We start from the raw sequence: 21,225 nt of genomic DNA, 5'->3' as shown, positions 1-21,225 counted from the left end.
AGGAATATTCTTCTAACATTTATATGGAAAGGCAAAGGGACTAAAATAGCTTAAAGAATTTTGAAAAACAAGAAGTGGAAGGAATTAGTGCACTGGATTTTAAGACATGATTTTTAACTACCATAATCAATACTGTGTGGAACTGGCAGAGAGATAGACACATAGATCAATGCAACAGAATACAGAGCCTGAAGTAAATCTACATAAATATGCCCCAAAGAGTTTTGACAAAATTACAAAAGTCATTCAATGGAGAAAAGATAGCCTTTTCAATAAATGGCACTGAAGTAATTGGATATCCATAGGCAAAATATGAACCTTGACCAAGTCTTAACCCTTAGACAATTATGGGCTTCAATGTAAAACTATACAATTTTTGGAAGAAAACATAAAACAAAATTGTAGGCATTTATGATGAAATAAAGACTTTTAGACTTGATAGCAAACACATGATCCATAAAAGGAAACTTTTAGAAATTGGGCTTTGTCAAAATAAAAAATTTTGCTTTGTGGAGGACCCTGTTAAGAGGATGAGACAAGCCACAGACTGGGAAAAAATACTTGCAAATCACTTATCCAAAGAGAACTAGTATATAGAATATGTTAAAAACTCCCGACACTCCACAGCAAAGACCTATACAATCATATTTAAAACTGGGTACAAAGAGACACTTGATGGATATACAGATTGCAAATAATAACATGGGAATTAATTAAGGATTAGGGAAATCATTACCCATTAGGGAAATGAAAAATTGAAACCACAATGAGGAATAGTGCCAATACCAAACACTGGTTAAGATGAAAAGAAACTGAATCAGTCTTATATTTCTGGTGGGAAGGTAAAATGCCGTAACCAGTTTGGGAAACAGTTCACCAGTTTCTTTCAAGACAAAAGAAACTACTACCATATGACCCAGTAGTGCTCCTGGACATTACCCCAGAGCAGTGAAGACTTATGCTCACATAAAAATCTGTGCACAAATATTTATGAAAACTGCATTCCAAACAGCCCAAAAGTGAAATAACTTTGATACCCTTCAGTGAGTGATTTTTTTTTTTTTTTAGAGAGAGGAGGGGAGTGGGAGCAGGGGAGAGGGGCAGAGGGAGAGAATCTTAAACAGGCTCCATGTTCAGCATGAAACCTGACATGGGGCTCGATCCCAAGACTCTGGGATCATGACCTGAGTCAAAATTGGGAGTCAGATGCTCAACCAACTGAGCCACCCAGGTGTCCCCACTGAGTGAATTGTTAAATAGGATGTGCTACATCCATATCATGGAGTACTACTCAGCAATAAAAAAGGAACAAAGTACTGACACATACAATAACCTGGATGAATTCTAGAGAATTATACTGAAGGGAAAAAATTAAATCTCCAAAGGTAGCATAAAGTGTCATTCCATTTATAAAACATTCTTGAAATGACAAAATATAGATTTCAGAAGTGGAGGACAAATTAATGGTTGCCAGGGGTGAAGGAAAGGGTGAGATGGGAAAGACACAGTTTGCCTGTAAAAGGACATCATGAGGGAGACTTGTGGTGATGCAAATGTTTCAATATTGACCATATCAATGTCACTATCCCAGTTGTGATATATTATCCAATAATTTTACAATTGGCTAAGGAGTTCATGCAATCTCTTTGCATTCTTACAACTATATATTAATCTACAATTATTATAAAGTTAAAGTTTGAAAAAAAAGCCTGTGCCAGGTTTTAACAAGGGTGACTTTTGAGTTTTTAAGCCAGATTGTATCTGCGGAAAAGCAGGAAAAAACAATTATAGCCAGTGATCCTAATGCCACCCATTGGTTCTCCAGGGACTCATAGTTACAAACTCAAAGGCTTCCTTCCACATCAGTTCCCTTAAAAAATAGATAACCAAGGTACTCTCCCGAACCAAAAGAGCAAACTAAGAAACTGTTAAATTTAATGGTACAGTAATTTGTCTGAAAAACATTTGGTCAGGTTAGTCACAGTATGTAACTAATCATAAAGTAACCTCCTTAAACTATATTTAAACTACATTTAATAAAAATATCCTTCTCAGGATGCATAATCACGATTTTAAAATACAGATTATTTAATTTACCAGTTGTATAAGCTCAATAACCACATTATTAACTACAGGAATGGATATTAACAAAAAAACAAAAGATCAGAGAAAGAGCTGGAGCTGAATCAATGAATATTTATCCATGTATTTATAATTAATACCCCAGGGGCGCCCAGGTGACTCGGTTAAGCATCCAACTCTTGGTTTTGGCTCAGTCATGATCTCAGGGTTGTGGGATCGAGCCCCATGTTAGGCTCCAATCTGGGCATGGAGCCTGCCATGCCCTTTGCCCCTTTCCCTGCTCATGTGCTCTCCCCTTCTCTCTCTCTCTTAAAAAAAAATTATATTTTTATATCCCACAAACTTCTAGATAGAAATTGAGGCAACCTTAAATATTAAAACACTCTCACACCATAGCTACTCATCAATATGTCTTTTGTAAATGACACATCAAGCCAATATTGTTGGTTTCCCCTGCCTTTCCATCATTGGCAAAAATAGAAAAACAAAAACAAAAGACAGAAACAAAGCAACGCTTCAAAAAATGGAAAGTTTATTTGCAGCCAATTTTCCAGATCATGAATAATGTAGACATCTTCAGTAGGGATTCTGCACTTGGAAAATGCCACTTCCTCCAGCTCTTACGCATGGTATGGTGGATTCCAGATCTCACACTGTAGCAACTATTTTGCTCCCTGATTGGCTCTCCCAGGAGGAACATCACTAATACTCACACCCACTCTGGGATATGGTCCTGGCTTCTCCTTGGCAGAGAGGGTCCCACACTTTCTAGTAGTCCATGGTGCTTCATAGCCCAATGAACACAAGGGGTCTCTTGAGCCCCACAAAGGTTTGAGTTCCCAAGGGGAGCCTGCTCCCTTTGTGAAAGTGTAAGGTAGGGAAGTGATATGGTGTTAATCAATACACCCAGTGATAAATGTTTATCTTGAGCAGAAAGCAAATAAAGGCAGGTTAGCCAGCCCTTTATTGCCTGCACAGTGGTTAGATTCACCGTCAGTGGCTGGAGCCTTTTCCAGCTCATGTGGCTTAAAAGTTTATCAACATTTTTCTTTTTTTCTAGAGGGCAGGTTGGGAAAGATTTGCCAAGTCTAGTATTTATTTACTGTAAAATTTTCACAAATGTATGGTTGCTTTTATTTTTTTCCAAAGGCACAGGACCAACTTTGGAAAACCTGCTTGTGTTAAGGTAAGCCCCCAAATCCCGACCATATATGGAAGAGGTGGGGGGATTTAAGACTAGTGCAATATTCTCACAGAAGGCTCTCCTGTCTATATTCTTTGGGTACCTCTCAGGTACCTCCCAACTTTATAGGACTCTAGTTAAGAGCTGGTTAAAATGGATTGTTGAATCCTCAGAGTTTGTGATGCAGTGCATTTGGACAGGGGCCTAAGAATGTACATTTCTGACAAGTTTCCAGCTGATGCTGATGCTCCTGGTCAATGAACCCTACTTTGAGAACCACTACTTTAACCTGCCATTCTTAGGTTTTCCATATTTTACATCAGTAGTTTGACTAATGTTCTGAGAATAAGCACATTAAAACCCTGCGTTTTTTCTGAGCAAAGCAGAATTTCTGGGCTTTGAGGAAAAGGTGGGAAAATAATCCAATAGTTGGAAGCAATTGGAGTAGCTATCCAAGGTCAAAAACCAAACATAGTTAGCATGGCTGTTCACTAGAGGAAAAAAAAAATCAATTGGCCACCCTAAGAAAAATCAGAGGCCCCAGCGTAGTGTTTTGAATATTCCTTTTGAGGATCCCCTGAACTTTGTGAAGTTCAATAAGAAAGCCAAAGCCATGCCCTTCCCCATTTATTTGGGCAAGTAAATTCTAACTTAGCCTGGGGCATAAATAAGGTCAGCAGGAGGATGTTGAAAAGCTGGCAGTTTAACTATACTAGTTTACTTAACTCAATAACCCTTGAAACAGAGGGTGTTATCTTGATGTTAGGAAGAAATTGATTCAGTCAGCATTGCATTGTCTAGATATGGCAAGATGAGCCAAGATGGAGCTCAGGTAGTCAGATGCCCATTCTCTTTGATACAGTATATTCTCCTTAAAGATTACAATTACCCAATGGGCATTTGTCCCACATGGATAAGTCACTGCATGTGGGACTCCTGGAAGAAAAAGCATGGCTTTGGGTGAAGAAGCTTTCTGCTCTTGAAGCAATAAAAGTATCCATTATAGAGCAAGGTCCTGTTAAAGGGATCCTGGTGTTGCCACAGATTGATTTCACATGTTCCAAAAGGACTTCATCCAACATGGCAATTAGAGTTGACCTCAGATTTATTCTAGCTCTGGAATAAGCAAGCTGAGGGCTAAAAGCAATTCCCTCTGACTCAAAGAAGAGATAGTCCTTATTGAAATTAGCCATACTGACATTTTCAGACATTATCATGAATGCTTGTGACAGAGGCTGTTTTTATTCCCTGAGATCCTTTCACCCCTTGTCCACAGTAATATTTCCCCAGTTTTTAGCAGGGCCCTTGGCTACTCATGGAGAAGACCACATTCCTGAGCCTCCCTTGGGGCTGGGCAGGGCCATGTGACTAGCTAGGCCAATAAGATAAAAGCAGAAGTGTGGAGCCACTTTGTGAATCCTTCCTTCAAAGGCAACTAATCCAGCCTCCTGCCTAAAAACAGAATATGGTTTGCCATCTTGGATCATGAAGACCAGGGCCATAGCTTAGAGATAGCTGATTAGTGAGCTGTCAGGAATTTATGGAGCAGATTTAGATTTTATGTCTGAGGGAAATGAATTTATTTCTTGTTTCATTGTGGATCTCTGTTACTTGTGGTCAAACCTAGTCCTAAGTAATGCAAATACATAAATCTTTGGCAGATTTGAACCATGATTTTTGTATTTGTTTACTTTGGTGCACGAGAATGTCTTGTTCCAAACATACATAGGGCACATACACGCACACGATTACAAGAGAGGTTGGTGATCCTTAATCATCATTTGGATGACCCATTTCTTCTGCCAGACTTTTTAATGCCTATATTAAATATTTTTTTTTGCTATGTCTAGCACAAAACTCGGAAACAACAATCTATCATCATTTATATGTTAATTTCATTTAAATAAATGACACTGTGAACAAAGTACATCTCTGCAGTGCATGGAAAACATATGGGTGTTAGTCTACGAGGGGTTATTAACTTTACACTTCCCATCTGGAACCCATAAAGGATCTGTTCTCTGAGATAGTAAAGAACCAAGGTCACACTATAACTTCACATTTGCAGTAAATAAGAAGGCCTTCTGATGTTTGAAATTAGGACTTACCACTCCTATAACAATTCTGAAAAGACACAATACTGCTTCCTAGACTCCCGTTTGCACAAAGGCCCTGACGTAACTACAATCTGTGTGTATTAGGAAATTCTAACATGAGTTATGGCATCTAAAAGCCATTTGAAAAATCACTGAAATCCAGAAAGTTGTATTTAATCTTCATAATCTTATCAACGATATACTAATCAGTTCTGTTATTAGCAAGTCAACTGTCAGAAGGAAACTGTAGTAAATTATGTACGTGCCACGCTGTTACACCAACAGTCAACTTTGCATGCCAGCACACTTTGAGTTTTAATACTTATGGCAACAATCCTGGCAAATAGAAGTATTCCTGCAAAAGAAAAAAATCTGAACCCCCCCTCACAGATCTTAGGTTTTAAGAAAATTTGTAAGAATATGAAAGTAGATGGATTGGAAGAGAAGCTTAGTAACCTTGCTTTGGAACTTGCTAGGTTGGTTCACATTCTGCTTTACCACTTACTAGCTGAAGTAGATGTGGATGCTGCTGATACTCCACTCATACCACCTTAGCTACCTTCTCTGTTTCTGTGTCCTCTCTCCCAGCCTTGGTGTCTTCTGCTTTCAACAGCCCCAAATACAGGACTCTTGTTTGGTGTCCAGTTCCTAAGCAGAAGCCACTTTGCCCATCTGGCAGACAGAACCAGAAATGCCTGGTAGTTTTACATGCTCCCAGAATGGTCCCTAGCCAGCCAACTAAGGGTGGGGGAGAATGGATTCCACTTCCTGTTGGGAAAAACTGAGGGGTAATTTACACCTTGGAGTTCCCCTGTCAGATCATGAGAGAGAGCACACTATGTATGGAACTTTTCCTAAATCTTGTCCTTGCGATCTTATCCTTTCTCTTGGGAGTGTTTCCTTATAAATTGCTTACTTGTGATTCCTTTTGTCAGGATCTGCTCCTGGGGCACCTGACCTAAAACAGTGGTTTTCTGAAGTTTGGACAAGTTATTTCTCTTTGTTTCTTCCTCTGAAAGCTGTAGGCAATGACTATCCTCACTTTGTGGTGCTTCTGTGAGGTTTAAAGATCACTTAGCCCACCTCTGGCAGGTGTTTGGAGTACAATCAGTGTTATCCAAAAGGGATGCTCGCAGAGGAAGGTATGCCACCATTTTGTTCATCTTTAACTCACCCCTTCCCCTTTCCCTTCAAAACACATACAGCAACTGGTGAAGTATGGTCGACTACATTTTGTTCATGCCCTGCTCTGGGTTATCAACTCCTCAGGGGAGAGATGGCATCTAGAGTGTGCCATGATCCCAGTTTGCCTGGGACTGTCTCAGTTTTAGCACTGAAAATCCTGCATCCCTGAAACCTCTGTCTTGCATAAATCAGGATGGTTGTCACCCTATACATTTTTTTGTTTCTAATTGTGCCTTACCATCTAAGCACACACATGGGCATGGACTTGATATTCAATACATACTTGATGCAGGAAGTATCAGTGAAGTATTGATGTATGAGTACCCATGACATTTCCTGACATGCCTTTTGGTCTGTTTTCTCTAGGAAGGTGTTTGTGGGGACCCAAAATAATCACAAGAGTCCTTGAAAGTGGAAGAGGAAGGCACAAATGGGGAGTTCAGAGGAAGATGTGACTGTAAAAGACAGACACAGAGGAAGGACTCAAAACTCCACTCCTGCCATGTTGGCTTTGAAGATGGGCAAAGAGGCTGCCTCTGGAAGCTGGAATGGGCAAAGAAACAGATTCTCCTCAGGCAATGAATGGCCCCCCAGAACCTCCAGAGGCACGAAAACCCTGCCCATATCTTGATGTTAGCCCCATGAGGCCAATGTTGGACCTCTAACTTAACAGAAATGTCAGAAAAGAAATCTGTGTTTTAAGCCACTGTGTGGTCACTGGTTGCAGTAGCCATAGAAAATGAACACAGACCCCTTTCAGAATCTACGGAAAGTGACATGTACGGGATGCCCGGGTGGCTCAGTCAGTTAAGCATCCTACTTCCGCTCAAGTCATGATCTCCAGGTTCCTGGGTTCGAGGCCGGCATTAGGCTCTGTGCTGACAGCTCAGACCCTGGATCCTGCCTGGGATTCTGTGTCTCTCTCTTTCTCTGCCCCTTCCCCGCTCATGCACGTGCACGCCTGCTCTCTCTCTCTCTCTCTCTCTCTCTCTCAAAAATAAATAAACGTTAAAATTTTTTTTTTTTAAAGTGACAGGTACTTCTTGCAAGGAAAAAAAAATGCATTCAGTTTTAGGAATTTCCAGATGATGAACTCCAGGTAAAGGATTTCAGTTCAGATGTCAAGGGCTATATTCCAGATGGAAAACAACACGCAGTGAACTCTAAGAAAGACTAAATGCTTCTGGCCTCAGAACATATGATTACTGCGTGGGTACCGCAGTTACGGAAAGCAAGAGTCTGGAGTGAAAGCCACGCTCCACATATTGAGGTGCAGGCTTCGGCTGCAGAGGGGAGCAGAGGGAAAGGGACCAGCTTCAGTTCCTCTCATGTCATACTGGGGTATGTCTTTCCAGTTCCAAATGTCCAGTTTCAGCTTTGAGAACACTGCACTGGGCACCGGCAGGGCTAACAAAGATGTAATGGGGAGGGTGTTCTGGTGGTCTGGCATTCTGATGGGGACCAGCACTACAGAGGCTCGGCATTCTGTTCAGGATGGGCATATTCAGACTGGAGGGTTCAGAAAAGTCTTGAACAGCATCCCCTGGGGTATTCCAGGCACAGACCACAGTTTGGAACAGAGGCCCAGGATAGGAAGGCAATAGAAATGGAAATAATATCCTTTGAATATATTCTGGAAATAATGAGATGGCTATTTTAAAAATGCAACAAGGGGCACCTGGGTGACACCAGGTAAGCGCCTGACTCTTGATTTTGGCTCAGGTCATGATCTCACGATTGGTGAGTTTGAACCCTTGCATCCAGCTCTGAGGTGACAATGAAGAGCCTGCTTGGGATTCTGTCTCTGCCCCTCCCCAACTTTGCAAGCGCTTGCACGTGCGTGCTCTCTCTCTCAAAATAAATAAATAAACTTAAAAAAATAAATAGAATAAAAAGTAGAAATGCAACAAAATATAAATATAACTCAGAGTAGGTGACATCCTTTCAGTGCTTCTGTGTGTGTAATGCTCACTTACCCTAAGTGTGGTCCTTCGATGAGGCACAGATCTCCTCCCTGCACAAATTTCGAAGCATCTGACCCAGTTGTCTTCTTGCCACATTTTAATTTTGACTACAGAAGCTTTTAAACATTTCCCCTCTTCTTTCTCAAATAGTTGGCTCTGATTGATTTTAAACATTTAAACATAGGAAGAGTCCTGTCCTTTTGGTGTTTTTAAAGAAGTATTATAGGCTCTAAGGAAAATTTTATTACCCAAGATTGTTTTGAATTAATGCTGCCCCTGTTTGAAACAGAATAGTTCCCCAAAATTATTGCTATAAAGAAACTACTACCCATCTTACTGTAAAAGTTGTCCTTGTTTATTTAAAACCTGTACAAATTACTGTGTCTGTGAAATACAATAAATCAAATGAGTAAAAATACATTGTAAATTACTTAATAGCCTCACAAATGCTAACTCTGTATTCGTATTTATGATTAAGTAAAAGCAGATTATAAAAAAAAATCTACTTTACTTTTTATTTTTTTGTTTTTATTTTTTAAAAGTTTATTTACTTTGGGAGAGAGAAAGAGAGAGAGAGTGCAAATGGGGAAGGGACAGAGAGAGAGGGAGAGAGAATCCCAAGCAGCCTCCACACTGTTACTGCAGAGCTCAGTGCAAGTCTCAATCCCATGAACCATGAGATCATGACCTGAGTCGAAATCCAGACTTGGCACTTGACTGACTGAGCCACCCAGGCACCCCTTCAGTAAATATTTTTATATACCTGAAATTTTTTCCAAACTTCCCTACCAGAGATTGACATTTCCCTGTAGTTTCTTCTCATGCTTCTTCCTGGGAAGATTTTGGGTGATCTTTTGTGATTTTGTGTCATTTGTGTGGTGACATTTTTTTCAAGGTCTGCCTGGCACACAGTCCCCCCATTGCTCCTGGCATGAGGGACAGGTGATGTCTGTGTTCATCACAGAAAGAAACTTGCACAGCTGGTCAGATCTGCTCCAGCTATGCCCTGTTGTCTAGTATGGAGACCTGGCCAGGTACAGCCTGGGAGAAAAGGTAAAGAGGGGTCCCAGGAGTGGGTCTGGGCTACCTAAGAGTGACAAAACACAGGTAAGGTTTGCAGTGTCCATGATGGGAATTCATATGCAAGTGATAATGTATTAAAAAGTATTCCCAGGGATGGTGAGTGGGTGGAAGAAGTAGAGCACAAAGCAAGAAAGTCAAGCAGGTGTGTGATCTCAAAATTGTTCAGAAGGTAGCTTCAGCCTGACCCTGAGGGGTATCTGGTGCATAAAGTGTGTCTCAGAATTTTCTCTCCCCAAGGCAAGACCACTGGCCTGCTGGGGCAAAGGTGTGGTGGTGTAAATTCCCAGGCACTTCTACTGTGTGCGTGTTGGGGGCAAAGGGTTTCTGGTAGCTGAGGGTGGAGCCCCAAAGAGAACTTGATGCTGCCATCCCGCCTTGGAAATGAGCACAGCAATCCTCCTTAATTCTATTTATCATCTATTCCTGACATCATCCTGGGGCCTGATGCACACACAGTACAGCTCTGGGGGATTACAATCAATGCAGACTTTGAGCCTCTTGTCTCCTTAACTTGATCGTAAACAACCATACAGAGTAAAATAACAAATAAGAGGATGTCAAAAAAATGGTGTGCTGATCTCTTCTTGGCCAATCATTCTCTTTGTTATAATGCTGTATCATAGACTTGAAATAGGGATATCCTGAACCTCTTGCAAACAGACATGTCAGGAAGTTTAAACTCAACTTAGATTGCTTGATTGGACCATTCCATTGCCGAGAATTCTGAGGCCAGGTGTGAATTTGGAGGACAAGGTGGGTGTGATCGATTAGGAATGTCTGCCAGGTGTGAGTTCAGAGAAAATGGGTGTGTTCAATTAGTGATGTCTGCCAGGAGCTCAGAAACAGGAAGGGTGGGCCCTTGGACCAGGTAGATTCTACCACTGCTTTCCTCTTGTCAAAGCGCCTCAGGACAAATACACCTTAGTCTGCACCTTTAGCTAAATGAGTTGGTCAAGAACACATTTCCTTTTCCTTTTAAAAAGAAAAAAAAATCTCTCTTTCCCTCTTTCTCCCTCCCCTCCCCATTTTATCTCATTTTTGTGCTTATAGGTTTTTATTCTATAAACACTTTGCAGTCTTTGTGACATGGACTCATTCAGGACATGTTTACAGTACTTAATGACATCTCCCTGAGAAATAATGAGAATGCCTTTAAAGGTTGTCTCCTCCCGTGCGTGCAGAGGGACGGCTCGCCAGGCCTGCAAGATGAGAGCTGAGGGTCTGGTGGGGGAAAATTGACTTAATTTCTTTTCACCACATGAAATGGAGTGTCTGGGTGATCTGACCTAAATGCATGGCCTAAAAACCAATTAATTCTGAATTGTGAATTTGTGAGCGCGTCTAGCTGTGTGTGGAATTTCCGATGAGGCAGACAATGCATACCTGGCTTATTTGCAAAATGTGAAGATTTTTCCACATAAATATACCTAATGGTCAGTGATTAAAGCACAGATTCAATCACTTTGCATCTTAGCTCCAAGTCCTGAGGGAGCTCCCCATGACCTTCCCATAGAAATCCAAGTCCTGACCTGGATTTTCCAGCCTTCAGCAGCTCCAGCCTCCCTTCTGTTTGGTTGAACATCTCCTCTGGGTCCTTCATTGCTGCCATCAGAAGGGACTTTTGAGTCCCAGGACCCAATGCAGAAGTTCGTTTCCTGCCGTAATGATTTTGAAATCAGGATATGCCTCTCAGTGAGTACACAGTCAGAAAGATGGTGAGGTGAGTCTGTGGATGTAGGAAAATGGCAGGCTCACCTTCCCTAAAGGGCCTGTGGAGTCCCCACTGCTGTGCATTTACTTGTTCTATGTCCTCCACCTGTTAAATTAACTCCAATGTTATATTCAGTTTAATTCACCTAATGTTCACTGAGGCCACCATGCCTGTGACACTGATTTGTTTTGGGGAAAAAAAATTAACCAGACATAAAATCTGCTTCTATGGACCAAATAAGAAAAAATTGGGAGGGAGTATAAATAACCATAAAACAAAGATGTGGGGACCAGTAATAGAGCTGTAACTAAACCAGTACAAGAACACACAGCAAGGAGCTGGTGGTGGTGGAGGTGGTGGTGGTGTGTGTGTGTGTGTGTGTGTGGTGGGTATATGTGTGTATATTGTATGGGTATGGTATGTGGGTTAATGTGAAGGATTTGTGTGTGGGTGTGTGGGGGATGTGAGGGGTATGTAGTATGTGGTATATATGTGTGGTATGTGTATTGTATGTGAGGTGTGTGTGATGTGTGTATATGTGTAGTGGATGGTATGTGTGTTTTATATGCATGGGGTATGTGTGAGGGTTTTTTTGTGTGTAATCTGTTAAGGGATTTGAGGAGTGGATGGTGTGGTATGTGTGTGTGTATTATGTATGTGATGTGTGTGTATGTGTGTGTGGAGGGTGGGTGTGATGTGTGCGTGTGTGTGTGTGTGTGTGTGTGGAGGGTGGGCGTGGTGTGTGTATATACAGTATGTGTGTGCTGTGTATGTTTGTGTGTGTGTTTTGGGGGTGGGAGGCAGTCTTTCTTCATGGAAGTTGTGGAGCCTAAAAAATAGGATTTCTCAGTCAGGTGAGGGGGGCAGTTTTTCTGGAGGCCTACAATCTGGAAGGCACCACAGGAAGCCAGGAAGGAGCTGGGGAGTCAGTGAGGAGAGCCGGCTCCACATGGTGAAGGGTTCCAGCTGAGAGGCAGGAGTTGGGGGTCATCCTGGGGGAAGCAGTGCACCTGGGATATCTGAGAGCCTGAGAGAGGTGGCTGCTCAGGCACAGGCAAGAAGAGGGGCTAGGGGGCAGGAGGGGAGTGTGGGGGAGTCAGGGAGGTGGTCATGGCCATCCTCCAGAGGTGTTCAGTCTCAATTTAGGGCTGCAGGTGTGGGAGAAGTGTGAGGAGGGGCTCTCAAAACTCTGGTCTTATTTCCTTAGAGCAAGGGAGCTCACTCCTCCAAGCCACCCCCCAGCATGGAGGAGGATCATGTGTGTAAGGGAGACCTTTGGAGCACAGATTTGAGACATTCCATAGGGTTCCAAGCAGACACCTGCAGCAGTAACCACTCAGTGGGGTACTCTGTCCTGCTTCTCCTCCTTTTCTCTCTCACTGTCCCCTTGCCACACTCCACCTTTCTAGGATCACCTCTCCAATAATTATAGGCACCAAGGCCTTGTCTCCAGCTCAGCCTTGGAGAAGTGTCCAGTCATCCACGAATACAGAGCCTGGAAGAGGGAGAGGGGACACTTAACACATATATGGAACAGCTTTTGGTAATTGGAGGGCAGTTCCAGTGGGTGAACACTCCACTCCTGTCCCTCAATAGCAGAAACACCTGTCACAGAGCACTCTGGAGGGCTCAAAGCCAGATATTCTAACTCCAGGGTTCAAGTTACTCAACCTGGGTAAACTAGACTCCAGTGTTCCTACCACACTTGTGAATACATTCACTCATTCATTCATCCCTCTACTCATTCAGTTATTCAATTTATGACAATACACAGGAAGAATTCCCTGCCAACATGAAGGCAGAGGTTGCAGTGATGTCTCTACAAGCCAAGGAATGCCAAAGGTTGCCAGAAAACCAGCAGAAGCTAGGAGGGAGGCCTGGAGCACATCCTTTCCTCATGGCCATCAGAGGGAGCCAATCCTGCCCACACATTGATTTTAGACTTCCAGCCTCCTAATTGTGAGACATCAAATTCACATTGTTTAAAACAACCAGTTTGTGTCACTCGTTACAGCAGCCCTAGCAAACGAATACACCAAATTTCTTTTTTTTTAATTAACTTATTTACTTTGAGAGAGAGAGAGAGAGCAGGGGAGGGGCAGGGAGAGAGAGAGAAAGAGAATTCCAAGTAGGCTCTGCACTGTCAGCACAGAGCCTGATTCGGGGCTTAATCTCACAAACCACAAGATCATAACCTGAGCCAAAATCAAGAGTCAGATGCTTAACTGATTGAGCCACCCAGGCGCCCCACACCCAGTTTCTAAGAGTTTTTTGGTTTACATCTTATAGAAAGTTACCCCTTCTAAATTCCCAGAAAAAAAAATAGCAAATTCCCAGACTTCTGGGGGTCGAGATTAAGACCTCTTTCATATATTTCAACCATTAAAAATTTACCCTTCTTGTTAAAACAATCAAGCAAAACTGTCACAGATCCAACTGCCTTCTGCAGACATCATGTGCAAAATCTTTTCACGGAGCTGGAAATGCAGATGTGAGGACAAAAGCTGGGAGTAGGGATAGTAGGAGAGGGATCAGAAGTGAAACCAGAAGTGGCAGCTTTGCTTCTTCTGATACACTCTCCTTGTCTCTCAAACAACTCAGGAAGCACTCCTTGCTTATTTTCAACAGCCCAGCAGGAGAGTTGGCTGAATCCCAGCTCCTAAGCTGCCCTTGATGTGGCCATGCTGTGATATGGCCTTGACCATGGCATTGTAGAAAAGGCAAAAAGAGAAAAACCAGAGCAAGTGGCCAGAGCCCAGCTGTGAGACTCAAACTCTGGTGTGAGTTTGTTTTGTTTGTAGCTGCTGTTGAAATCCCAAGCACCTTCATTTGCAACTGCTAAACTCAAGGGCAGCCCCTTTACCCCCACCTGACCTACACCCCAGAGTCAAGCTGGCTAAAGGTCAGCTGGACTCTCACCTATTCTCTTGTGCCAGGAAAACACTTTTTTTTTTTTCAGGGTGGGGGTGGGGATTGATTTTCTGGTTTGAGCCCCACTGACCCTTCCCTGCCTCCTCCCACCTCAGTTTCTTTTCCGAGGAAAAACCATTTCAGAGCTTTGCTGAATTTACCCATGAAGACTCAACCAATAAATTCCTAACTCAAAAGATTAAAGACATTTATGTACAACGTACAAAAAGAAAAGTCTTCCTTCCATCAGAGTCCTGGTGTTTGTATAGCTTAACCAAACAGAGAATAATGTTTGAAAGGCAAGGACTGACACCGACATTTCTTGTTTTCTAAAACTAGGCTCAATTACTCAAAAAATGTTGCCTGCTTTGTTGTTTTTAAATGCTTTTATCTCTTTCTGATTTATGGCTGTTCTCTCTTTAGAAATAGATCCCTCCTTAACAACCTCAGGCAGGTGTATCCCTTGAAGCACAATCCCCGAGAGCTAGGATTCATCCATCAACTGCACTCACTCGGAGCCAGAAGTGTTCGTGATATTTTCCCTCTGTGACTGAGTCAGCAGGTCTATTTCATCACATTCAATTCTATGTGACTACCAAGGACAAAGCAAAAAAGGGAATTTGGTAGAAAGTGACCAGGATCTGGATTCAGAGAAAAGGAAAAGAAGCTAAAAATTTTAAAGCATTTTTTAAAACATTTATTTATTTTTGAGACAGAGAGAGACAGAGCATGAATGGGGGAGGGTCAGAGAGAGAGGGAGACACAGACTCTGAAACAGGCTCCAGGCTCTGAGCTGTCAGCACAGAGCCCTACGAGGGGCTTGAGCTCACGGAGAGCGAGATCATGACCTGAGCTGAAGTCGGACGCTCAACCGAGTGAGCCACCCAGGCGCCCCTAAAATTTTTAAAGCGTTTTTAAAAATGTTTATTTATTTTTGAAAGAGAGATCACAAATGCGGGAGGAGCAGAGAGATAGGGGGACACAGGATCCAAGGTGGGTTCCATGCTGATAGCAGAGAGCCCCATGGGGCTTGAACTTGTGAACCATGAGATCATGACCAGAGCTGAAGTCAGACACTTAACTGACTGAGTCACCTGGGCACCCTGAAACTAATATTTATTAAATACCTATTTGAGGACCAGCAATGAGGAAGAAACCTTCCAATGTTTTCTTGATTCTTGGAAAAATTAAGTGTGACTTTGGGCAAATTACTGAATCTCTTTTTTAAAAATTATCTGTAGGGGCATCTGAATGGCTCAGTAGCTTAAGCATCTGACTCTTGATTTTGGCTCAAGTCATGATCTCAAGGTTTGTCGGATAGAGCTCTGTATCAGACTCTGCACTGACAGCCTGGAGCCTACTTAGTGTTCTCTCTCTCTCTCTCCCTCTCTCCACGCACACACTCAAAATAAATAAACTTAATTTTTTTTTAACGTTTATACATTTTTGAGAGAGAAAGAGTGTGAACGGGAGAGGGACAGAGAGAGAGGGAGACACAGAATCCAAAGCAGGCTCCAGGCTCTGAGCTGTCAGCACAGAGCCCAACGCGGGGCTCAAACCCACGAACCGCGAGATCATGACCTGAAGCAAAGTTGGACACTTAACCCACTGAGCCACCCAGGTGCCTCAAAATAAATAAACTTAAAAAAATTTTTTTAAATAAAAAGTCTGTAAAAGGTGGATACACTAAAATAATTAGTTATTTCATATACCATTATTTAATATTTATTAAATGATTGTGACTCTTTTGGGTCATATTTCTCATGATTTGCATTTTGAAATATTTCTTTGTAATACTCCTACCCCATTACTTAGAATATACTTGGAATTTTGTTGAACAAATAAATAAACAAATGAATAAATTACAAAGCAAATTATGATGAGTGAAGCATTGTGGGAACCCCAGGATATAAAACTGCACAAATAGGCTCCTGTCTTTTCATGAGGAATAGAAATGACCTTTTTTTTCACTTTGCTTTTTTTTTAATCAGCAATTCATTTTACATATAATTTAAATGCTTTATAAACATGCAATAATAAAACATCATGTGGATAGTGGTACACAGGCTTTGGTTGAAAACGAAAGTAACAAAATGTTCTAAAAATATTTTTTATTTCCTGATGCCAAAGATATAACAGGGCATTCAGGGATCATAAGAGAAGGTGGGTGTCCCCTTGTACTCATAACATAGTCTGTGTTAGCTATTTTCCTGGTGAGTGCTCTGAAGCAAGACTACCTATGGGAAGCAAACAGATGGGGTGTTCCTCCCTGCAGGGCCTGACAGTGGGGTGCATGGGGCATCCTGCCAGCACACCATTCAGCTCCAACTCACCCACCTCAAGGAACCCAAACAGATGCAGAAAGTGTCTAAGGCACATCTCCTGGTATGGTTTTGTTTCTTCATTATTTCCTGCAGAGCAGGGCTGGGGACTTTCACTTGCTTTGTGTCTGCTTTCTTGGGCAGCTCCAAGCTGTATGTAGTGACCGAGAAATCCTTTGTGAGGAGATGGACCCCACAGGAAGCATGTCCTTGGGACTTGACATGTGTCTTCCCCTCCCTGATGCAATCACTTAATTTTTGAAGTCTCTTCCTTGAAAGATCAAGGGCTATACAACTATACAGAGTTGGTGGAGACCATCAAAGAGCTTTTGGTCAAGGGATTCAGCTCAGAACTTGATTAACACACTAGTGTAGAAACTCTTCCAGAATTCCTCAAAGATTCCTTCAACATCTTGACTTTCTTGTGATTGAAATTGACAAGTAGATAGGTAGGTAGATTGAAGGTTCTGCCTTTCACTATAAAACTAAGTTGATGAGAACTTAGCACTTCACAAACTCTTTGGTCCTAGTGCCTCATTACATTCTTAAAAATTACTGATGTCCCCAAAGAGCATTGATTTATGTGGGCTACATCTATTGATTTTGATATTCACCATATTATAATTGAAACTGAGAAAAATAAAAAAAATATTCATTAGTTTATCTTGAAAGAAGAATAATAAAGCCATTGAATGTTAACATGGCTAATATATTTTTAATAAAAATAACGATATTTTCCTGAGCAAAAAAAAAAAAACATTTAAGGAGAAGAGTGGTATTTTTTAAAATATTTTCACGAATCTCCTTAATGTCTGGGTTAATAAAGACAGCTGGATTCTCATATCTGCTTCTGTATTTGAGCTGTTGTGTTATGTTTGTGTCATGTACTTGGTTTGAAATATATAAAGAAAAGCTATCTTTATACAGATGTTTGTTGGGAAAGGAAGAGGTGTTTAATAGCCTTTTCAGATAACTGTGGATAGTTTTTAATGACACAACAAAGCACAATAAAAAGTAGTTTCTTGAAAGTTAGTTACAGTGTAACTTCCAAAACACTTCTCATATTTTAACACTTATAAAATATCCTTATTAAATAAAGGAGGGGTGCTTCTTCCATTGGGATTAATTTTAAGGGGTGGGAGTTAGGCTGGTACCGTGTGGCATGAAGACCCTGTCTGACACCGCTTGGCTCGGTCTCTCCCTCCGCCTAACCAAACATGAATTCTGCTAAGTGCTTTATTGACTAAAATGTGATGTGGAGTCAAATGGGAAAGAACCCAAGCCTTCCCAGGCTTCTCACCTCATTTATATAATAGTTTATAAAATGTCAGGACAAAGTCTTTCAGAAGTCGACCCAGTGACCACTCTGGCTTCCCTAATTCTGAAAGAGGTTACTCAGTAGGGACAGAATGAAAAATCAATCCCTTGTTAGGTAAAATAAAATGTTCACTAGGCAATAATGGAGCATGTGAATAATGCTCAGAAGACACTAAAGGTAAATGTAATTGTACAGTAAACACAGTGGTTTTAATATGAGTTTTCTTTGTGTGAGAGACAGCTGTTCTCTGAGCACCTGCCCGAGACTCTCATTTACATCAGTTTCTGGCTTCTAACTGGACGCTGCTTCACACAATGGGGACTGGTACTGTATTCCCATTACCTGCCCTTATATTTCCTCTCCCTCTCTCTTGTCTGTCTTTGGACTATTGTTTCCCAACCTTTGTGACTGTATATAGACCTGTGAGCTCACCAGGGTTGTGAGCTCAGTTACTAGCCACACTAATGAGATTTGTCTGAAGCAGCATCATGAAGCTGAAAACAAAAGACATTCATGAATGGTCCATTCATCCTTCCTCAGAACACTGGTGTCTCATCTCATACATCTGCATATCATAGAAAACAAGCAAACCTCGGCACACTCAGGCCCCCATTGGCCTAATCTCATGTCTTCATCTATGCGAGAAGCTTCCTATAGAGTCATTGAAAGGATTTGGCAAATGACTTTTCCAGTTCTTTCCTCACCTACGGTGTCTGAATCCCCTTCAGCATTTAGCAGAGTCCTTACAGTGCTTTTTCCTATGGTCTTTATTGTTTGTTTTTTGTTTTGTTTTTGTTTTGTTTCAAGTTTTTTATTTAAATTCTAGTTAGTTAACATATAAGGTAACAGTGATTTCAGGAGTAGAATTTAGTGATTCATCACTTACATACAACACCCAGTGCTCACCATAAGTTCCCTCCTTAATGCCCATCACCCATTTAGCCCATCCCCACCCACTTCCTTCCATCAACCCTCAGTTTGTTCTCTATCATTAAGAGTCTTTTATGGTTTGCTTCCCTCTCTTTTTTTTTCTTTTTCCCCATGTTCATCTGTTTTGTTTCTTAAATCTACAAATGAGTGAAATCATATGGTATTTGCCTTTCTTGCACTGACTTATTTTGATTTGAGTAATACACTCTAGCTCCATCCATGTTGTTGCACATGGCAAGATTTCATTCTTTTTGATGACACAGTAATATTCCATTGTATACATACACACACACACACACACACACACACACATACATATATATGCACACATACCACATCTTTTTTATCCATTCATCAGTTGATGAACATTGGGGTTCTTTCCAAAGCTTGCTATTTCTGATAATGTTGCAATAAACATGGGGGTGCATGTGCTCCTTTGAATCAGTATTTTTGTATCTTTTGGGTAAACACCTAGTAGTGCTATCACTGGGTCATAGGGTAGTTCTATGGTTTCGAGAAATATGGCATATCAGGGCATCTTTCTATTTCCAAGGATCCCAGAAGCTATACTTTGATTTTTTTTCATTGCAGCATATTTCTCTTGTTCTGGTTTATTTCCAGGAAATAGATATCTGTTTATATGGTTTTAGTTCCTGGGGAACATGCTTGCATTGCCCAGTAAGTAGGTGGACCTCCTGAGAGAGATACCTTCTGAAAATGACTAATGAACTCCTGGAGGGTTTATCAGCTCTTTGCTACCACTGAACTAGTTCAGATTTGCAAGAGACACATTTACCTTAAAATACAATGAACACAAGCCCATTTACTTTGGTCCCGGGCCAAAAAATTAATCTGACTTATTTGCAGGTGAAATAACTTCAAGTTCAGACAAATGAAGATCTATTTTAAGTACTTTTGTTCTTTGAACTATAGAGATATGACTTAGTGTTGCTTTGCTTGGATACTTTAAATTTGAGGAAGCCACTTTTTCAGTGGAAATCCCTGAGGGAAGGGAAATAGCTCCCCAGTGGACAGGGTCAAATGGCAAAATAAAAGTCTTGACTCTTAAATGTTAGAGGTCACTGGCTGGGGTCCACTTGTACACTGTTGTTTGGGAAATGATCCCTATTGGTAATTAACATCCCCTCCCCAATGGATATTTCCAGGAAAAACAGCTAATATTAAGCAATGGAGGCTGGCTTAAATCTGAAAGTTTGTTCTTGCTGTACTTTTCTGAGAAGAGCCGAATGGTCAATAGAACCATCCCCAAAGAGCTAATAAATAGGTCCTCCAAAGGAAGGACAGTCCTAATCAGAAGGTGAGGCCAGGGCAGAGGGGAGCTGGAGAGATGCTTCTGTAGGAGGCTCTGGGGGAATGTAGGGGCTTCAAACCTCCCTCCTTGCATTTGCCTGTTATCTAGAGATGCATTATTTTAATTTGTTAATGAGCAATCTTGAGCATCTTGTATGTGTTAAGAGAGGCTCAGAAAAGACTCCTGACCCAAACTTGTGTGTTGTGGGGAAGGGGTGAGGATTGAGGAGGTCAAGGAAAAAGATTCCAGAAGAGGCAACTTATTATTTATTTATTTACTTATTTACTTACTTACTTTGAGAGAAAGAGACACCACACGTGTGAGCCAGGGAGATGCAGAGAGAAAGGGAGAGAGAGAATCTCAACTGGCTCCATGCTGTCACTACAGAGCCAGATTCGGGGCTCAGTCTCATGGATCATGAGATCATGACCTGAGCCAAAATCAAGAGTCGAATGATTGACTGAACCGCCCAGATGTCCCAAGGAAGAGGTAACTTCCAAGTTGAGTACTAAAGAATGAATGTTGGCTAACACTTTCAGCAGTGCCCCCAAAGCAGCCTCTGAAACAAGGGAATGAGGACAAGACATTTATTTGGGAGGTGATCCTGGGAAGGACCACAGGGGTGGTGGGGTAAGATAGGGAAGGAAAGGGAAGGCAGCCAACAGAGTTTGTCATCATCAGGTTAGGATGACTCCATCCTTCTGAAGACCTCTGGGAAAGGGTGGGGAGCATGCCTCAGAATCGTCCCACATGAGGAGATGGAGGTGAGTGCCTGTTCACCGATGGCCACCAGCCATCCCTGAGATTATTCTCTGAGGCACTAATTTCCTGGAACTTGGACTGCCCCATGGGTGAGTCTGAGCTCTGAGCACCTGAGCCTCGTAGGTTGGTGGTTTTGGAAGATGTCACACAAGCACCTACAGGAATGGTTACTTACTGGCCCAGGACAAGTGGGTATCTCTTGGTGGCACTCAGAGGACACAGGCCACAAACCATTCTCTGCAGAGAAATCATCCCCAAGACAATGGGCTTAAGGAACTTGGATGACTAGATGGTAGCAACAGCCTTGGAGAGCAGAACACCACCCAGCAGTCTTCCTGGAAAGTCTCCTACAGCAGCTCTCCCAGTCC

The sequence above is a fragment of the Prionailurus viverrinus genome, chromosome A3 (assembly GCF_022837055.1).
Source record: "Prionailurus viverrinus isolate Anna chromosome A3, UM_Priviv_1.0, whole genome shotgun sequence".
Classification (NCBI taxonomy): Eukaryota; Metazoa; Chordata; class Mammalia; order Carnivora; family Felidae; genus Prionailurus; species Prionailurus viverrinus.
Note: the sequence above shows the minus strand (reverse complement) of the source record.